This window comes from Halichoerus grypus, chromosome 14, assembly GCF_964656455.1.
Source record: "Halichoerus grypus chromosome 14, mHalGry1.hap1.1, whole genome shotgun sequence".
NCBI lineage: Eukaryota > Metazoa > Chordata > Mammalia > Carnivora > Phocidae > Halichoerus > Halichoerus grypus.
In genome coordinates, this window is record NC_135725.1 from 56,738,394 (window position 1) to 56,759,138 (window position 20,745).

At 41.3% G+C, this 20,745-nt stretch overlaps 1 long non-coding RNA gene across 1 annotated transcript in view; it reads right to left on the reverse strand.

Annotated features, from left to right (window-relative positions):
• The window catches only part of LOC118518301 (uncharacterized), a 193,112-nt gene extending 176,831 nt beyond the window's left edge, over positions 1-16,281 (reverse strand). Inside the window, exons 1-5 of the long non-coding RNA XR_013443974.1 lie at positions 16,135-16,281; positions 15,854-15,896; positions 15,009-15,170; positions 13,203-13,303; positions 604-750 (exon numbers count right to left, since the gene is read on the reverse strand). This is a non-coding gene — a long non-coding RNA (uncharacterized LOC118518301). The remainder of the gene's footprint in view (positions 1-603; positions 751-13,202; positions 13,304-15,008; positions 15,171-15,853; positions 15,897-16,134) is intronic.
• Positions 16,282-20,745: the final 4,464 nt, after the last annotated feature.

Sequence of the window (20,745 nt, forward strand, 5' to 3'; positions counted from 1 at the left end):
CAACAACACATAGGGGAAGGGAATACGTGCATTTGGAACAAAAGAATACATAAATTCAAATACAGTCAAAACTAATCTAGGGAGATAAAAGTCAGATGAGTGGTTACCTCTAGCAGTGGTATTGACAGGTCCAGGAAGGGAGAGATGGGAGAAGGATATGATCGAGTCTTAGGGTGCTTCAACTGTTCTCTATCTTCATCTGGGAGCTGGTCTCATGAATGTATTCATAAATAAAAATTCATCAAACTATGCAATTAACATTAGCGTACTTTACTATATGTATGTTTACCTCAATTAAAAGAAGTAAAAAACAAATAATAATCTTTCAATCTTGAGTCAAATGAGATCATACGTATGACTGCCTGGCATTATACCTGGCACATAATAAATGGTGCTTATTAATATTCATCTTCTTCCCTTGCTTTCATTTCCAAGGGAAATATTTGGCAGAATGTTAACATTACAATCATGGAATTTAAATATTCACTCTTTTTTTTTTTGCCTGCATAGATGGGGTCACTTTGTCTCCCCTGAAAACGGATGCATAATGGGGTATGGGAAAAAGTGCAGGGTAGGGTCTTCACACATCCTATCTTGCCTTACCTGAGTGGATCCCAGCACAGATTTTCAGCTGGACGTTGGGCTTGTGTGGAATCTCAAAGGACACAGCAGCCAGGTCCAGGGCCATGCTTACTACTTCCCCAGTGTGGAGGAGCCCATTGGGCTTAGGTACCCCAGGTAACACCATCTCTGAAAACACACAGATTAATGACAGACTTTAGTTAACTTGAGTTAACTAAAGCAGACTAAGTTTTTGGGTTTTTTTTAAGATTTTATTTATTTATTTGAGTGAGAGAGAATGAGAGATAGCACGAGAGGGAAGAGGGTCAGAGGGAGAAGCAGACTCCCTGCTGAGCAGGGAGCCCGATGTGGGACTCGATCCCAGGACTCCAGGATCATCACCTGAGCTGAAGGCAGTCGCTTAACCAACTGAGCCACCCAGGCGCCCTAAAGCAGACTAAGTTTTTAAGGCTGCTACTAGAGGCTTGCCATTCCAAACCTTTACCTGGACCTTCCCCCTCGCAGCTTGGAAAGTTCACGTAGGACACAGAGTCCAGAAAAACTCCCAGGAATGGGTTCTTAAGAGCAAAAGTCACCAAGCTTGGGTGGTCTGGACATAAACTGATCCAATAAATATTTCTGGTCCATAATGTGAATAGATTGCCTCTTGGCAGCTGATGTTTAACCCTCCTTATGTTCAGGTAGCATTGTTTTCTTTGTCTTTCTGAAATAGCCTTGTCCTCTCATATTCGGTTTCATGGAAAACAAGAGAAACAGTGTCGGTCAACCAGCCATGTTTGAGTCAATTTCTTATATCTGCCTTTCATACCAAGAATAGGAACTCTGGGCCAAAGTTACTGAGGGCCACAAGAAAAAATGAAATAATACATCAAATGTTAATTCTTCAACTTCTACAAGACCATTTATACAGTCAGAAGGGTACTTATGGAATAGCAGCCCAGTAGCTTGGAAGAGTCAGTGGAGCTTCCAAAGATATAGAAAATACATAAAGATCAAGTCCTAGGTTCAATGTGAACAAAGTGGATTTCCTGGATCAAAGATGAATGACCTCTCTTGAAAAAGCTAACCTTCTTGGGGCGCCTGGGTGGCTCAGTTGGTTAAGCGACTGCCTTCGGCTCAGGTCATGATCCTGGAGTCCCGGGATCGAGTCCCGCATTGGGCTCCCTGCTCAGCAGGGAGTCTGCTCCTCCCTCTGACCCTCCCCCCCCTTCATGCTCTCTCTCTCTATCTCATTCTCTCTCTCAAATAAATAAATTAAATATTTTTTTAAAAAAAGAAAAAGCTAACCTTCTTTAGAGAAATGTGACAAAATCTCAAAAGCTTTAAATGGTATAATCTGTAAGTGGTTCCCCAGAGTGGTGATCCATGGCGTTAGCAATTCCTCCAAGAGATGAGGATGGAGAAGCTGGAGGAGGGAAGGTTGATAAAGAGGGGTCAGCAGGATCAGAACACGGTGGAATTGTAATGGGCATCGATATAATAAAGAATGAGAACTTAGACACTTAGACACTTAGACATTGACCTTTAATGTATGACTGCTCTGCTCTGCTGGAGAGAATATCTGATTGTTTGGAATTTTAATTTAAGAGGTGATGCTAAACGATGTTTTTAACCTTTTCTAACATTGTTGATTGAATGGGTAGGGAGACACTCTCTGTTCAGCATACCCACTTTATTTCTGCCTGGATGCTGAAGGTGCTGCTTCCAGATACCATTCAGCACACACACACACACACACACACACACACACATATGGTTGTCATGACAATCGAGGCATGGTCTAAACAAAAAACACATTGAGTCCATATCTGAATAAAGCCAGTAACTCAGACATTTTGGTAAAGCCTTTTTTGTTTTGGTGGGGGTGAGGGAATTTGTCTACCCAGCAGCAAAAAAAAAAAAAACTTCATCTGTCTACACAGCAGACAGTAATACTGCCTAACTAAGTGCAAAATCCTGGGATTTGGGGATTAATTGATTAATTAATTAATTTAGAATTAATTTAATTTAAATTAAAGCATTGGCATTTAAAACATCAATTATTTTTCAAAAGGACTCTCTGAATGGGGTTTGTCCATCTCTTCTAGGTCCTTACCAACCAGGCGTCATAAGGACTAAACCACAGTAAAAATAACTGCCAAACCATTCTAGCACAAAGTTCTTGTTTCCAGGAAACATTTCTGGTCATTTTGTTTTGGGGGAAACATTAAGGTCCGCAAGTGTCAATCTACCACTTGTTTTTTCACTTGCAAACATTCTGATGCTCAATTCGAATGATTATCTAGGGTCTAATGACTCACTTAGGGAGCAACTTATCTAAATTAGAGCCCAAGTACTCAGAAACAATGAGAAACAGCTAATAATGGTACCTAATTTTCATTGAATGCCTTAGACACTAGGAAAATTATCATCATTACTAATAAGCAATTACTCTGTGGTAGACACTTGGGCTAGAGAGAGATATAAGGTTCAGGGAAGTCTATAAATATAAGCCACACTACAGGGCCAAACATAGCAAACAACCGACTAGTTAGACAAGTGGGTAATTAGGAAACCTTGAGGCAAACAAAGTTTCAGGGGGCAAGTGAGACTTCAGCTGAGCCCCATAAAAAGCATAACACTTAAGCATACTGGAAGTAAAGGAAGAACTATTACAGGTAAAAGAACTTCAGGAAAGTGTGGGATGGTTTGGGTATTACCTTGTTTGGCCAACAGTGTTCTACAGAAGAGCAATGGAAAATAATACTGTGCAGTGATGAATTAACCTTACCCAAAGAGAGGTCTGGCCTTTGCCCTCAGCTACTAGGAGTTGACCTCTAGGCCTTTGGAATATCTTGCCTAATAGGTAGGTCTTTGTTGTTTGCAAGCTTTGGCCACTGACAATCCCTAACAATGTGATTTGTGATGGGCCCTCAGGGCATGCAATGACCTCCAGAGGAAACGATGACTAAAGGTATTAGCCTGACCTCTGGGAGTAGTTGGAGACTAAAGGTCAAACACACAGGCAGCATGTGATCAAGCCCTAGTAAAAACTCTGGACACCAAAGGCTCAAGTGAGCTTCTCTGGCTGGCAATACTTTGCATGTATTATCACATATGGAGGAGGTAACGTCCATGACTCCACTGAGAGAGAATGCAGGGAACTCTGCATTTGGACCCCTCCTGGACTCTGCTCTATATGTCTCTTCCTTGGCTGATTTTAATTCGTATCTTTTTGCTGTAATAAAACTATAATAGTAAGTATAACAGTCCTGAGGTCTGTAGTCATCCTAGCAAATTATCAAAACTGAGGGTGATTATGGGGACCCTCAAATATGTAGCCAGAGGATGGTCCTGGGACCACCAAACTTGTGGCTGGTGTCTGAAGTGAGGAGAGTCTTGTGGGAACTATGCCCCCAAACTGTATAGTTGGTGAAACTCATGGCAAAGGCTAAAGAATTCAGTTATGGGGGCACTGCACACAAGCTTGGAGAGTTTGGATATAATGCTGTATGCCATTAAGTTCTTGAACAAGAGAACATGATAAACAAAGTATAGTTTCATCTCATAGTAGTGCAAAAGACAGAGGCAAGGAGACTAGTGAGGGGACTCTTTTTTTTAAGATTTCATTTATTTATTTGAGAGAGAGAACGAGGGAAAGAGCGCAGGAGTGGAAGAGGGGGAGAGGGGGAGGGAGAGAATTTCAAGCCGACTCCCCTCTGAGCACTGAGCCCCATGTGGGGCTGGATCTCCCAGGGCTCGATCTCACAACCCTGAGATCATGACCTGAGCTGAAACCAAGAGTTGGACACTTAGCTGACTGAGCCACCCAGGTGCCCCTGAGGGGACTCTTTCTTGTTCAGATGTAGGAAGATGATGGTCTGGACCAGGGCTGAGGCTAAGAAAGGGAAAGGTTGTGTGAATAATAACATTTATTGTGAGCATATGCTGTACCAGGCATCATAAGTACTCCATACACATTTTTTCTTTTGCCTTTTTGTTATTGTTCTAGTTTTGTTTGTTTTTTTAATGTTCATAGTCCCTGCTTTATTTTCATTTGGTCACACACACTTTAAAACACACTCATGGAGCACCTGGGTGGCTCAGTTGGTTAGGCATCTGCCTTTGGCTCAGGTCGTGATCCCAGGGTCCTGGGATTGAGCCCCAAATTAGATCTGCTAAATATCCTCATCATTTACTGGGAGTATGTTTGGGTCTAAACACTTGTTCATTGATTCTGAATTAGAGGCACAGGGAAGAGAAGCTCAATCAGAGAAAAATTAAATACAAAGCAAATGATGACATAGTCATGTATGATAGCAACTTTAATTCTATAATGCAGTGTTTTCCAGTAATGAAAAGAAACACAATGAATTGTACAAGCACAATAGTTTCATCAACATTAACTTCATAATGCAGTATTTTTCAGTAATGAATGGAAATAAAAGGAATTGTGTGAGTCACAATGAAGCATGCAGTGAATTGCGTGACCTGTAGGTCAAGTAATGAAGGTAAAATGGGAGAAGCCTCATTCCCTCTTCAACGTGGTTACTGGTCTCGGTCTTTCTATTTATCACTAGACTGTAAATTTCCTGCGCGTAGAAATCCTGTATGTCATGTTCACCCTTATAACCTCCAGAGCTAACACAGTGCCTGGCACAGATTGGACTCTCAACAATTACAAACTGAATAGATGAATTGTAAATATTTTTTAATTATAAATATTTTAAATCTATTTTCAGTTTGCCTGATGGCTAATGAAACATTTCATTGTTCCTGTCTCAATTTATGCAATTAAAATTGAAATTAGAAATTATAATGATTGTTGATACCATTTTATCTAATTTTTGTTCCATGTTTACTACACCATCTTTCAAGATTCACCTCCTTCTCTCACTGGGTAAGGGGAAAGGGAAAATACCAGTGTGAACAAATGGGGGTTCAAAGGTCATGCCCAAGAGTCTGACCCCCCCAAAAAAGTATAAAACCAGTTTATTTCCATTATTATTGAATAAAAATGGTTCTCAAGCCAAATCAATAGGCATTTTCTAGGTGCCCACTATGGAAAATGTCAAAGGCATAATGGAGACCACTAACTATTGCTTCCTAGGAGATTATGACTTAGCAAAGTTAGAATTTTTATACAAATTATTTGCTTCCATTAATTCCTAGCTTTGTTCCACTGCCATTTGATATTGTTCCATGTCTCAGGGACTGTCCAATCATCAATAACTACTCACATGCAACTCTGACTGTCTCTACTTTGTAGACATCATAATGACCTATAATTTTGCTGAAGGTGGTGTGAAGCTTGTTCAGGAACAAGTGTATCCACTTGTCCAGTGCAGCTTGGCCACTCCCTGTACTGCAGGCTGATGCTGGAAAGCAGAGTGAAGCCCACAGTGCCACAGGAAAGGGGCAGTGAGGTAGAAAAAAGTTAAATCAGGCAAAATAATTGGCAAGACCTGATTAAGGAATGGTACTTCCTTATTCAGCACAATTTTTTGAAGCTCTCAGAATTCTGAGCCAGGGAGACTGGAAAGTGATGGGCCAGTTAATTGCTTTAGAAAATATTCTTCATTGTTTATGATATGTTTGGTTGGTTTTTTGTTTTGGTCTGGTTTGGGGGGAATCTTTGTTTTTGTTTTTTGTGTTGCTCAGCGTTGCTTCAGACTGTGTTGATCAAAGCTAGGGCAGCTTGTTTGATGGGAATACCATCCCCTAACATCTGGACTCTCCCTGTTTCTGTCGATCAAGTGAGTGGGTTTATATAACAAGAGATTCACAATGATTGGGAAGGCTGTGTAAGACTCATTTAGAGAAGTCCCAGGCTGAGGTTCATTTGCTTGCCAGTTATCCTGATTCCTGCATGCATTCTAGATCTTTTATTTCTTGAATGTCAGTGGCACTTTCATTTCTTCAGATAAATTATTTTGAGTTCATACTAGACTCTTGGCTGGAAAGAGGCTTTCTGCCTCCCCCTCCGATCCCCTACCCAGGAGAGTGTCTTCAGCAGTAACAAGGCATGACTCTAAGCTTTTCTAAACTCTATGCTCTCTTTCTCCATCAGTGAAACAGGGAGGACCCCTTGACCCCCGGTTAGGGACTGACTGCTTTGACTGCCTGCAGCAAACTCCTGTTAAGCAAAACGTTTAGAATGTTTTAACCTGGGTGCCTGGGTGGCTCAGTCATTAAGCGTCTGCCTTCCGCTCAGGTCATGATCCCAGGGTTCTGGGATCGGCCACATGGAGCCCCGCATCGCGCTCCCTGCTCCGCGGGGAGCCTGCTTCTCCCTCTGCCCCTCCCCCTCTCTCTCTCTCTGACAAATAAATAAATAGAATGTTTCAACCTTACAACTTACAAGTTCGATTTAGGGGTTTTTCATTGAACTTTCAAAACTTGCTCCCAGGCAAGATGACCTTCGCTATATAGGGAAGGGAAGAACTATATGGCCTATTTACTTCAGATTTTAAAACACACTTCCTAAGATGAAGAAGTATATCTTTCTAAAGCAATTTCCTGCTGTTTTTGCTAAACTGGATGCCTTTTAGCTCTAAGAAACTGATTTAAGTTAAAAAAAGAAAAGTGGTGGGGGTGGAGGGACTTAACCAAATCACTGCAACATACTGTATTAACAGCATGCCTAAGTGCTAAGCTCACTGCCACTTTACTCAAACGCCTGCATTTTCTTCTTTTGCAGATAGGATTTGCTCTCCACCTACTAACAGTCATGCACAAATTTTATAATACTGTAGATTGCTGATCTCTCTGCCTTTTGAGTTGAAATCCTAACTCCAGTTATGTTAATTTACCTGAAAAAGATAGATGCACTCAGGTTACTCTGAGTTTGGCAAGGTTGGCCTTGTCTTAGGTCATCAGCAACTTGTTTTGGTAACATGCCTTTATCAGCTATGAATTAGAATAGTTAGTTATCTGGGGCACCTGCGTGGCAGAGTCAGCTAAGCATCTGACTTGGTTTCGGCTCAGGATCTCAGGGTTGTGAGATCAAGCCTCACATCGGGCTCCGTGCGCAGTGCAGAGTCTGCTTGAGATTCTCTCTTCTCCCTCTGTCCCTCCCACTCGTGCTTGCTCTCTCTCTAAAATAAATAAATCTTTAAAAAAAAAAAAGAACAGTTAATTATCCTCAAGGAAAAGGACACAAGGCCCAATCTTCACGTCTGTAGCATCATTTGTCACCACTCGTACTTTTGATTGTTCTGTGTTCCATATATAGAGTAGGGTATTGTTTGTTTGTTTGTTTAAATATTCTATTTGTTTATTTGACAGAAAGACAGAGAAAGAGACAGAGCACAAGGGGGAGCAGCAGAGGGAGAGGGAGAAGCAGGCTCCCCGCTGAGCAGGAAGCCGGATGCAGGACTCAATCCCAGGACCCTGGGGATCATGACCCGAGCTGAAGGCAGACGCTTAACCAACTGAGCCACCCAGGCGCCCCTAGAGTAGGGTATTGTTTGTATTGTTTGCCTGGCCATGATTGATTGATACCAAGCCAAGCACATTCCCTAACCCAGGCTTCCCTGGAGCCAGTGTGGAGATGGGGTCATGGGTGCTATCAGGGACAGAGATACCAGGAGAGTTAATTGGAGGAATGGAAGCTCTGCCTGTAATCGCTTTCACTCTGAGTTTTACTGACTGAGCACTTTGGTCATTGAGATTGGGGGGGGGGGGAGTGTTAGGAAAAGCAGGCTATTACCTTCTTCACAGGGAGTTTGGTGGTACAAGGACAATTTACCCTGACTCCTCTAGTTTGGGGGATTAAAAAATCTAACATTATTTGAATCTTTAAGCTGTTAGAAGAAGCAACCAACTAAGATCTCCATTCTGGCTACAGGGTAGAAACAATCGGAGTGATTTGCCAGGCACATTTAGTGCTCATTTCACTTGCAGAAAGCTTGGGACCCCCTAGAGGGATAAAGGATGAATATTTATTGGAGTCTAATAATAGTGGTAAAATCAAATTTGTCTTTTTTCAGTGAAAGAAATAGGGTGAGGGGCGCCTGGGTGGCTCAGTCGTTAAGCGTCTGCCTTCGGCTCAGGTCATGATCCCAGGGTCCTGGGATCGAGCCCCACATCGGGCTCCCTGCTCCGCGGGAAGCCTGCTTCTCCCTCCCACTCCCCTGCTTGTGTTCCCTCTCTTGCTGTGTCTCTCTCTGTCAAATAAATAAAATCTTTAAAAAAAGAAAAAAAGAAATAGGGTGATATTTTTGTATTTCCCTCAGGAATTCTGTCTCAATAGTCCATTTTTGATACATATTCACAATCTACCCTGGTAATATGCTAAATACTTATAAATACAGCATGATATGACTATATTGTTATTTTTTGTATTCATTGTTAATTAAGTAATACAAAATGCAGTCAGGCTTCCAAACAATATTTACAGAGTACCTACCATGTCCTGGGCACTGGGTGAAGTACCAGGGACACAAAAATGAACAAAATTCAGTCCTCACACAAAAGTAACATGTAATCCTGCTAGAGTAGGGTATTGTTTATATTGTTTGTCTGGCTATAAGCCTGCCCCTGTTTTTACTTTTTATTTTATCTTCTACTTCTCTGCCCAACTGTCCCACTCCACTGACCCCCATGCTGTCTCTCCAACTCCAAGCATGTGCCTGCCTGTGTGCCTCCCATTCCCTCCACCCCCAGATGCCCCTCACTTCATTCAGGGTTCTGATCACACCACAGAAAACTGCAATCCCAGTCACTCGCTCAATCCCTACATGGCTTTATTTTTCTTCTAGCATTTATCACCACCTGATACAACTACCTGTTACTTTGTACCTTTTCTATCTTCCTCCACTAGACTATGAGCTCCACACAAGCAGAGACTCAGTCTGTCTTGTGCACTGCTGTATTATCTGCCTAGTACAATGCCTAGCACATAGTAAATAATAAGTATTGATTCAATGTCTAAATGAAAAGAGTCAGCAAGATGGGATCCAGAACCTAAGTAGAGAGGTTGGCCTTGGAAAAACAAATGGTACAGCTCTTCCTCTGAAAAAAGAAGAAACAAGGTAAAGATGAGCCTTTATTTGATAAGGTTAGTGATAGTTGGAAATGGGGGGACATTGGTCAATTTCACACTTTAGAGCCTATAATTGGGAAGGAGGGATGGTGGAGCAAGGTGATCCTCTGGGAGTGAGATTAAGAAGGAATGTAAAGAAAGCATTAAAAGTGAGGAATTGCCATAAGGCAGCTAGGGATAAATAGAAAGACTGCATACAGCTGTAGTCTAGGTGGCCCAGAACATCCAGGTCAATGGCTGGAACTTACACACCCAGACCTCAAGACAGATGGAGAGCTAAAACTCCAGGACTAGAAAACGCTTGCATACAGGTAGTGGTGGCAGCTGGGAGTGGGAGTTAAATCAGAGAGGGTTTAGAACAAGTGAAAAGCATGCCAAGGGCAGACCCCAGGAAACTCTAAGCATTTAAAGTGTGTGTGAAGGATGCTGCTGAAAAACTGAGAGGGAGCCTGCTGGGCAGTAGGAAGTGAAGAGGAAAGAGCGAGTGGGGAAATCTGGTGAGGAAAAAGCTTCAGAGAGAAGGGAGGAGTCAATGGTGTCAAATGCTAGAAACAGGTCAAACAGAAGAAGAACCAGTTATCCCTACTGGTTATTAAATAATTATGGGTTTGGCAATTATACTGCTACTAGATGTTTACTGATTCCCTTGCTTAAAACAATGCTTAGTTTACTTGTTAAACTGCTAGGCCAGTAGTTTCCAAGCAGGACTGCACATTAGAATCCACCAGTGAGCTTCTAAAATACTAATGCATGAATTTTACCCCTGAATAATTATAGCAGTGTCTGAGAGGTGGGGCCCGGGCATTAGTTTATTATGAAAGCCCCAGGGGATTATAATATGCAACCAGGATTGAGAAGTACTGTGCTAGGGGAAACTGAGCTTTCCACAAATAACCACATGGGGGAACTCCATGTTTGGCACATACTGAACAACCCTAGCCCACCCAATAGGCTAGAGGACAGAGAACTTTGGTCCTTCAGATAATGGGAACAATCTGTTGGAATGCTGGTGGACCTTGCCTAGGCACCTAAGCCTGGGGATATAATGGTCACCCTCTCTGCCAGGTACCTGCTGCCTATTTGCTTCCTTGGTTTGGCAGATTCTTCAAACAAAGATCCTTGTCTGTTCACATCATCATCACCATCATCAACATATCTATCGAGCTCTGTATTGTACCTGGCACTTGCTAAGAGCATTACATGCATTAAATCATTTAATATGACATTCCTATGAAGTTGGTACAGTTTTTAACCCCTATTACATGGGATGGAGAAACTGAGGCTCATAAAGTGACTTGCCCAAGGATCATAAAGCTAGAAAAAGGCAGAGCTGGGACACTAATCCAGCTCTGGCTCACTCCAGAGCCTAAGCTCTGAACCATGTCTACATCATACTGCTCCATTACACTGCTGGAGTTGGAATCCTCTACCTGCCTGAGCACCTCCCCTTGCAGCTTCCTGGGAGGACTGCTCTCCCAGCTCCACCTCCCCCTAGACTGGGCACTTCCTTGCAAGACTCATGCACAGCTGCCCAAGATCCAGTGCTGACATTTAACCCTTTCCTTGGTAATAAGTAAAGATTTGTCTTCTACCTTCAACGCACATTGACTTCTGTTAGAGGCACTGAGAGTTACCAAAATCCTAGTGAAATGAGAACTGAGCCTTAAAAGTCCATGCAAGCAGAACACAGAATTAAAATCAAAGATGTAAAAGTGTTATTTCCATGGCTTCAGCAATTAGCTCTCAGGAAAGAGCATTCCAGAGAAATAAGTTAAATAGAAATGCATGAACTAACCAAATCAGCCTTTATTACTGACATTGTATTTCAATAAAATAAGCAGGTGGTGGTTTTTTGTTTTTCATGCATTAGGTCTCGGATCTTGTCTGCTATAAGTACTTCCGTGTTTGCTATATTTCTCCATCTAAGTATCCAACACAAAGAGAAATTATTTCATGAGAATACTTTGTTCCCTATGTATTAATCTCTATTTGAAAGCACCTAGAAGGCAGGGGGGTTTCCATAAGGGGCTCTTCACTTATAATTATCATCCCTTTAGGATCCAGTAACCAAGCCAGCTATGAAGGGGTGCACCAGTGAGATCGCCCCTTAATGCTGTGATAAATCCATACCTAATTGGGTGCAGTTAGTGAGGACTGGGAAGTCACCCAAAATTACCAAAGACATCATCACCTCTACCAGACTAACTGTGTTGGGAAATTCGTCTTATATAAAATCTTCTTTATTTGTTCGAAAGTGGGTCTTTGAGATGGGTTGTTTTTCTTGTACCTCCTAATCAAAGGCAGTGATCAAGAGTAACATCCAGGCACTGATTTACTGATATTCTGAACAAAACTGCAGAATTGAATAACTTGGAATCATCTTAGTCCCAGTGTTCCCCATCTTTGTTAATGTTAGCCCCACCAGCCAGGAGGATTTGATTGAGCTTTACATCCAAAAGCATGAACTACAAAATCAATCCATGTGATTTTTATAAATTTTATAAATATGAAATTTGATTATAAAATTCAATATACTTTTTCAGACCACTTACAAAACCTGCTCTTAGGGGCAGGACCACCCCAGGATTCACTGATGTAGTATCCCTTTTTAGTTTTATTTATTTATTTATTTATTTATTTTATAGCTAGAGTCTTTTTTTTTTTAAAGATTTTATTTATTTTTTTGACAGAGAGAGACATAGCGAGAGCAGGAACACAAGCAGGGGGAGTGGGAGAGGGAGAAGCAGGCTTCCCGCAGAGCAGGGAGCCCGATGTGGGACTCGATCCCAGGACCCTGGGATCATGACCTGAGCCGAAGGCAGACGCTTAACGACTGAGCTACCCAGGCACCCTGTAGTATCCCTTTTTAATTTTAAAGATGAGGAAACTAGCCCAGAGATGCTAGGATGCCAGAGGCTTGGAGATTGAAGCACAGCAGGGCAATTAACCCCATGTCTGGGGCTAGACTGAAGGACTCTGTAACATCTCTGGCAGGTCCTTTCCACTCCACCACTGTCCCATGAACCCTTTCAAAGTCACAATTCTCATTTTGTGTTTTAGTAAATTAATTACATAAATCATCATAAACACATATACACGTCTAAATCCCAAGATGATGGGTATTGCGGCTCCGCAGCTGTATCTGTGGATGGGGCACGCTGCGTATAAACATGCTTGCCTTGTTTTCTTCATCATATGTGTCACTTTGTCATCGTGTATTTAATGGCACCAGAGCTCTCCAGAAATACTGGGCTGCCATCTCAGCATTCTGCTGTCTCTTCTCTCTCTACATCTTCTCCCTAGAAGGTTTCCTCTCTATCTATGGCTACATTACAGCCCTAGGTAGTGGTGGTCCCCAAACTTCCATCTCCATCTGAGCCTCTGTTCCAAGTTCCTGGCACATATTCAAATTGCCTACTGGATCATCTCTACCTGGAAATGGGCTTAGAAAGCCCGGGAAAATGCCAAGAAGTTGTTACTTGACGCAGTAGGTTACTTTTGTTGATATATCTCTTTCCAAGACATAATATGGGTTTGTGCTTAGCTGATGACTTCAGATGATGATCAAGTTCCCTTTCCCACCTCACCTCCTTACCTCTGCATACCCTGAAGGGCAAGGACAGTGATTCTCAGGCTTCCCTATAAGTAGCTCAAGGGAGAGACACTGGAATGCCTAACAGAACAAGAGTCTTCTTTCTGTGGGAGGAGAGAAAAGAATTAAAGAAAAACTAAAACTTAGTATTACAAATAATCAAAACAGAAGCATGTGCCAAACTCTCTAGACAAAAGTAAAATTTAATCCCTCTGAAAACTATGCTCACTTTCACTGATCTATTTATTCATTCAGCTAATATTTACTGAGCACCTACCATGTGCCAACCACGTTCTAGGCCTTCAGAATACAGCAGGGAGCAGAGCAGACAAAGAGTGTATAGTTCAGAGGCAGAAGACAGCAAATATACCAAACATATATAATTTGTCAGTTTGTGATAAGACAACAGGAGTTTAGGCAAATTAATCTATATCAGGGATGGACCATTGGCATCTAAGCCAGGTGAGGAAAAAAATGGGGTATGAAAGAAAGTGAAGTATAATGAGGTCAGTGGATTGGATATCCCACCTAATGCATTGGTGGAGTTGGGAAACTGAAGGGAACTCACTAAAAAAAAAGGGGGTGGGTGGATATCAAAAAGTGAGATATTGACATGGAGATGTGGAGGTGATCCAGTTATGTGTAATGATAATATCCCAGGTGTGCTATAGAAATGGGTAGCTGAGACAGGTGAAGAAAAAGATCATGGGAGAAAATGGGGGTCAAAGAACTGACAGAACAGAACACATCATCCTCATGGATACTAAGGTCAGCCAAAATTATAATGGAAGTAGGGTTGGAGAGAGAGAAACAGGGAGCCCAGGACTGAAACTGTGTCCTTCTACCAGAGAACTACATGGGAATAAGGGAGCAAGATGGAGCCTTAAACAGGTTCCTCAATCTCTCTGGGTCTCAGTTGCCTCATCTGAAAATGAAATGGCACAAATAAATAATCTATAAGGTGACTTCCACCTAACAGCTCCAGTTTCAGACAAGCTGAGATGGTTGATTCAACCCCTTGGCCTCCCTCTGACAAGTAAAAAGGGTCAAATTAGCAAGTGTATCAATTCATGATTCATCTGTTAAACAGTATTTAGAATTACACTGTGAATTAGGCATTCCTTTATGAGATCTAGCCTTGAGCCCTTACTAAGTGTCTTAATTAATCAGGAGGGAAAGAAAATTCAATTTTGCCACCAATACCTGTCTCTCTCTTCATTCTGTTTATGTCATTCCCACCACTTAAGAGCTGACAATGCTCCTTTCTGATCAAGTGTGACTTTCTCAGCCTGGCATTTAAGAATCACCACCAAAGGACCCATCCTAGTCATCCAGTCATTCCCAGCTCCCCAATATGGGCTGACCAGCTCTAACAATGCTGCTTAGGCCCTTTATTCCGTGTTGTCCTGCACAACCCACACCCTCTCTCTCCCACACACATACTCAGCTCACTCCTGTAGAGGACAGAGTGATGTCAGCCCAGCCCCTGCCATAGACAAGTTCCATATACAGTTAGTACTCAGTATAGAAATGACCTTGCTCATCTGCACTTGTCTAAGAGAGTCCACTTTTAGATATTTATGACATATAGTGACTAGTATGAGCCTTTCCCCATGAAGAACAGTAGTCTGCTGTTTGGTTTTGTTTTCAGTCTCTGTGGGATTACACTTAAATTGCATGGTTGTTGTTGAAAATTAATTTACTTAAACATATATTAAAGCTGGGTAATAACAAGATAATTGGGGGAAATAGGAATAGCCTATGAACCCAAACAGTGTAGTTATTGGTATAAAGTAAATTTTCCATTACCATCAAAATTTCATGATTCCTCTGATCTGAGAGTTGAGACAGATTTTCTTATTATATACTGTCATCTCTCCTTCAGCTCTTCTTTGCATTTATTTAAACATACCAAGAGCAGTCAATAATGTTCAATTGTTCTGAATGAAATTCCCATGTCCCTTGATTTATCTGTTAAATGGCATTCAGAAAAACATGAAACCATTGGTCAACATATACAATTCCCAAGGGTTTTACATTTAAAATAATTAAATGAAAACTAATTTCAAGGAACCATGCCCCCACCCTCACTCACCTCCTATTTCTCTTATGATCAATGTCTTTTATGACAGTTTTAATGTCTGCTGAAAATATGTATAATTTTTGTGATTTTTTGGAATTTATAAACCTGGAGGGATTTCTTAGAATAAATAAACAAATCCTAAGGGTGAGAAGAATTTATTTAAGGACTCAACATCCTGGGGAACAAAATCCACGCTCAACATCATTATGATTGGAATGTGGTCAAATGAACCAAATCCCAGAGGATCCCTGTGTTCCAGATGCAGCCAGAGTATTTTTAGTCCTGCTCTCCTTTAACTCAGTCTGCCTAGATTTGGATGGGGAAACTCACCCTAATATCTAGATGACTTTACAGTATGGAATTTTGGTTCAGTACTTTTTCAAAAGCATAAGCTATTCAAATAGATAGATAGATAGATAGATAGATAGTATTTATCTTATTCTCTCATATATATGAACAAATCAGACAAAACATCATTGTCTGCTAGGATAGGGCACACAGTTCATTGCTGAGCAATGGAGATGCAGACTCCCTGATGGTTCGCTTGAAAATATGTTCAATAGAATCTTACCAAGACTGAGTCACTTCACGTAGCAATCGAAACAATGGCATACCTGCAAAAAGACATTTTGATGTGAAATCCCTCATCTAGAGCAAATTAAAAATCCACAGAGATTACTCCTGATCTATGAAACGAAGATCCACTGTGAATTGTTTCAAATAAGCTCAGCTATACCCGTATTTGTGAATGCTATGAGGTCATAATTATCCAGAAAAAAAAGTGAATATTTCTTCCAAATAAATCTGATTCACTTGAACATATGTCACATTTAAAAATAAATTTAGGGGCACCTGGGTGGCGCAGTCAGTTGGGCGTCCAACTCCTGGTTTCAGCTCAGGTCATGATCTCAGGGTCGTGGGATCAAGCCCCATGTTGGGCTGTGTGTTCAGTGCAGAGTCTGCTTGAGTTTCTCTCTCCCTCTCCCTCTGCCCCACACTCTCTCTCTCAAATAAATCTTTAAAAAATAAAAAATAAAAATAAATAAATTTAAATGTTCATAGACTGGTCTATAATTAACAGACAAGTTATGTATTATGCTATTTACATTGCTAATATCCATAAGGCTATGGATATCAACTCAGTTATAGTTACAGTTATCCTCAGTAAGAGATATGTTAGAAATACTTTTCCCAAATACTTATATGCCTGTTAATTTTCACTGTGGTGTCATATAATCATATATAAGTGTTTCCTTCTAGTACTTTTAAAGTTTCAGTTTTCATACTGGAAATTTAAAGCTGTCCCCAAATTAATTTTGGTTAAAGGTGTGCACTAGGGGATCTAATATTATTTTTGCCAAAAGGCTAGACAGTCATCCCGAATCCTTTATTCCAACAATCTCTCCTTTCCTCACTTATTTGAAATTCCATTTTTGTAATATACTAAATTATCTTATTTACTTTGGCCCATTTCAGGACTACCTACTTATCTTTCTGGTCTCATTTCTCACCACTCCTACCACTCGCCTCCACCCTCATCTCTAAGCTCTGGCCATACTAATCTACTAACAATCCCAAATTGGACCATCTTCTCTTAGATTTTACATACCCTGTTCCCTCTCTTTGGAATTACTTCTCTTTTCCCATTTTCCTGGCAAACTTCTACTCTTCCTCAGCTCACCTCCACTGGGATACCTTCCATAGGCCGTTCCCCATGCTCAGTCTGGACTAGATGCTACTCCCATGCACATGACACTCCCTTAGGACTTCTATCAACTGTTCCATAACTCTGTTTGTCTTTCCCACCAGCCCAAGATGTTCTTGACGGGAGGGAATATTATTTATTTTTGTAGCCTTAAGTGCCCAGCACAGTATTTGTTAGGTGTATTAATTAGACCTAGCCTGTGCCCACCACTTACAAGACTCTTTGCTGTTGCTTGTAGCTATACTCTTTAGATGCTAAACAGGACTTTCTGCTAGCATCTCCAGCCAGGTCTTCCCAGGCACCAGTGAGTGGGTGGGCCTAGTTCAAAATCCTCTCTAGGCCTTCCTGTGTAGATATAATGATCCACCCATTCCCATCCATGCCCCAAGACATAAACAAAGCCTCTTTCAAGGTAATGCATTCAGATGACAATAGATCCTTAGGAACAATGATGGAAATGGGGTTTGGTTGTAGAATTTCACTAGTTTATGTTTCCTACCACTCAAATGCCCGGCTCTCACTGGAGACCTCAGTTGACAGGAATGTCATTATTGAGCAGAACATCCATCAAGCTTCCCTATGGGCAGTATTCTGTCACAATAACCACATCTGGCACTTTAATGCAGACTTCAAAGAATCTGCAAATGTTTGGATGATCTAATTCTCTGGGAAAATCAATAATACAAACCAGAAACGATTTATCTGGAACATGATCTCCTAATTCCCACTTTAAAATTTGACCTAGTTTTTCTGAGCACATAAAAAAACAAATATCTTCCTGGATTTAGTGTTGTACACAAATAAAGCTTGCAGATCCACCCATTGTGATACAGAATTAAGTATTTAGAAAAAAAATACCATCACCATCACAGTTCATTCTGGGCCAGGCACAATACATCTAATATCTCTAATCTGCACAACAACCCTAACTTACTAGGTATGATTATCTCCACTCTAAATGAGGAAACCGAGGCTCAGACAGGTGAAGTAACTTGGTCAAGGTCCCCCATAGGTAAGAGAGCCAGATCCTAACCCTGATTTCTGCAATTTCTGAAATTCATTCATGGCTTTTTAACATTGCCATAGTGCATTCCAATATAAAATACAAAAGCAAAGAGAAAGTTCTCACACCGAGAAAAGTTTTGTTTTCCTCAAAAATATTGTTGCTTTGGAAACAAAGGCAATTTTCACAAGCCAAGTAGTCACAGACTTTTCAAAGTCTTTCCACACCTGTCTCTCATACATTTGTTTCTCTTTAAGTTGGAGTCCCCCACCCCCACTCCTGAAGAAGGAGAAGGCTCTCCCCAAATCCCAGGTGTGTGGCTGGCATTTCGGTGTGGTTAATTACTACATTTGCACCATCAGCACAGAGGCACACATGCTGCTTTGCATAAACCAATGACTGGCTTGCAGATTATCCATGGGGAGTTCTCCAGTTATAATATTTTTCTCCAATCAAAATTCTACCATCTTTTCAGCTTAAAGCTTGTTTCCCCAGTCATCAATTCTTGGATTAGATCACAAATGAGACATCTTCCAAGGGATAGCACAACAGCATTACTTTTCAAAACTGATGTTGTTGAGGGAAGGAATATTTATAGTTGTTGTCCCAGCTGTAGATGAAGGGACTTCTGCCTCCTCTCCCCTTGTTTAGGAAGATTAAATGGAATGCTCTGATCTCTCCTACCCCTGACTCACTTTCGACTGAATGACCGGGCTGTCTGATGGGTCACACAGTTAGTGTGTGCTACAATTACCGGTGGGTATCATTACGGAAACATGACTATACTGACCACTGTTCCATTTCTGCTCCACATGGCAAGCACCCCTGGACAGACACCCCAGGCCTGCCATTCTTCTTGTTCAACCTATGATGGGGTGGGTGTGGCAGGCATGTAGTCCTGGAATGCCGATGGTTAGATACTTGACTTTTTATCTTTTCTGCAGGTCTTTACTCACTGACTTACTCTGTCATGTGGCTGAGCATGTGAATCTAATGACTTACATTTGGGCTGGGTGATAGAAGCATACACTTCAACTTCACACCAGAGTCAGGTTCACCAATCCACCTTTTACCAAAGTTTACTTTGGGTATCAGGAGCTTGTTTACCTATGAAACAAGTGGTAATTGTCTCTCTATTATTCCTTATGTGTGTTCCCCATTGGTCAGAATCAGAAAAAGGAGAGGTGAATAGCAACCTGAACATCTAACAATTGAGAGTTCTCAGAAACCAGGTTCTGAAAATATCCTCCATCAACATTAGAATGGCCCCAAGTCAAGGGCACATAAGGAAACCCCTCCTGATTGCAAGATGAGATATTTTAAAAGAAATACGGCATATTAAAAGAACGATCATTTGTGCCCTGCTTTATAGTCCGCAATATGCTTTTTATACACATATAAGAAGTCAGTGAAGGGCGCCTGGGTGGCCCTGTGGGTTAAGCATCTGCTTTCAGTTCAAGTCATGATCCCAGGGCCCTGGGATCAAGCCCCTCGTCAGGCTCCGTGCTGGGCAGTGTTTGCTTCTCCCTCTCCCTCTGTCCCTCCCCCATACTCGTGCTCTCGCTCTCACTCTCTCTCAAATAAATAAATAAAATCTTAAAAAAAAAAAAAAAAGAAGTCAGTGATGCTTTGGTTTGCTGAGCCTGGAAAGCTACAGAGCCCCTTGCAAAGGTAAAGAACTAGGAGTTAGTCAGTCTGTGGCTGCCCGATATGCAGGCTACTTTGTATCTCAGAGATGAGTTTCAATATCAGGAGTATTCTGCAAAACTGCAAATGTCGTCCCAACCTAGTGTCTCCTAACCAATGTAAATTGCTGCTGGCCCAGTGCCTCCCCATGTTTTCCCTTTCTTTATTTTAAGAGGGAAACAAAGTTGAACATATTGCCCCATTAGTCTTGGGAGTAAAAAAAGAGGGGAAAAAGCAATGTGCCTACTCCCCTAACTTCTCCTGAATCTAAAGTCAGCTATACAGCGTAAGGGAGAATGGCAGGGATTAGAAAGAAACTAAATTACTGAGGGAAAATGCAATCATGATTTTTGCAAACTGATTAAGTTTCTCACACAACCTGTTCACAAAATAAGGCCTTAGATGTGTCAAAAATAATGAAGGCTTTTTAAATAATAAAAACTATTGTACTTTTGCTGCAATCAATGATCTAGTTTTTTAAACATTTGTGATATTAATTCTATCAAGCTCTGTTACATTGGTCACCACCCCAGTCTTCTAGTCCTAAATGTACCCTGATTTATCATTTTCTGTGATGGGTTAAATATGAGATAAAATATAATATGAATCCATGCAAAGCAAGTACTTGTGTACCAACTCTGAGACATGACTGGTAATGGCTAACTGAAGCATCGTGTTTAGAAGGATTCTGAGGAAAAAGTGCCAATAAAAAGATCCTTGGATGTGAACAAGGTCCATAGCACATATTTTCCACCATTGATAGAAATAAAGTCTTATCCATAAGTCCAAAAGGCCAATTCACAAGGACATAGGTAGGGAGGTCTAGTGTCATAATAATAATATATACGAAGCCGATTTGGAGTCTGAACTGACTACAAGCTTAACACGAGCCTACAACATGAAGGCACCATCTGGGGTGGCACGGATGGAGGCATCCCACCCAGAGTCAGGCAGGTGTGTTCTGCTCTGCACTGGCAGGATCATGACAGGAGTGATAGGTTCCATTCCAGAAGCCACACTTGGAAAGAAATGTTAGTCAGCAGTCAGCAGGCTGGAAAGTGGTCATTCA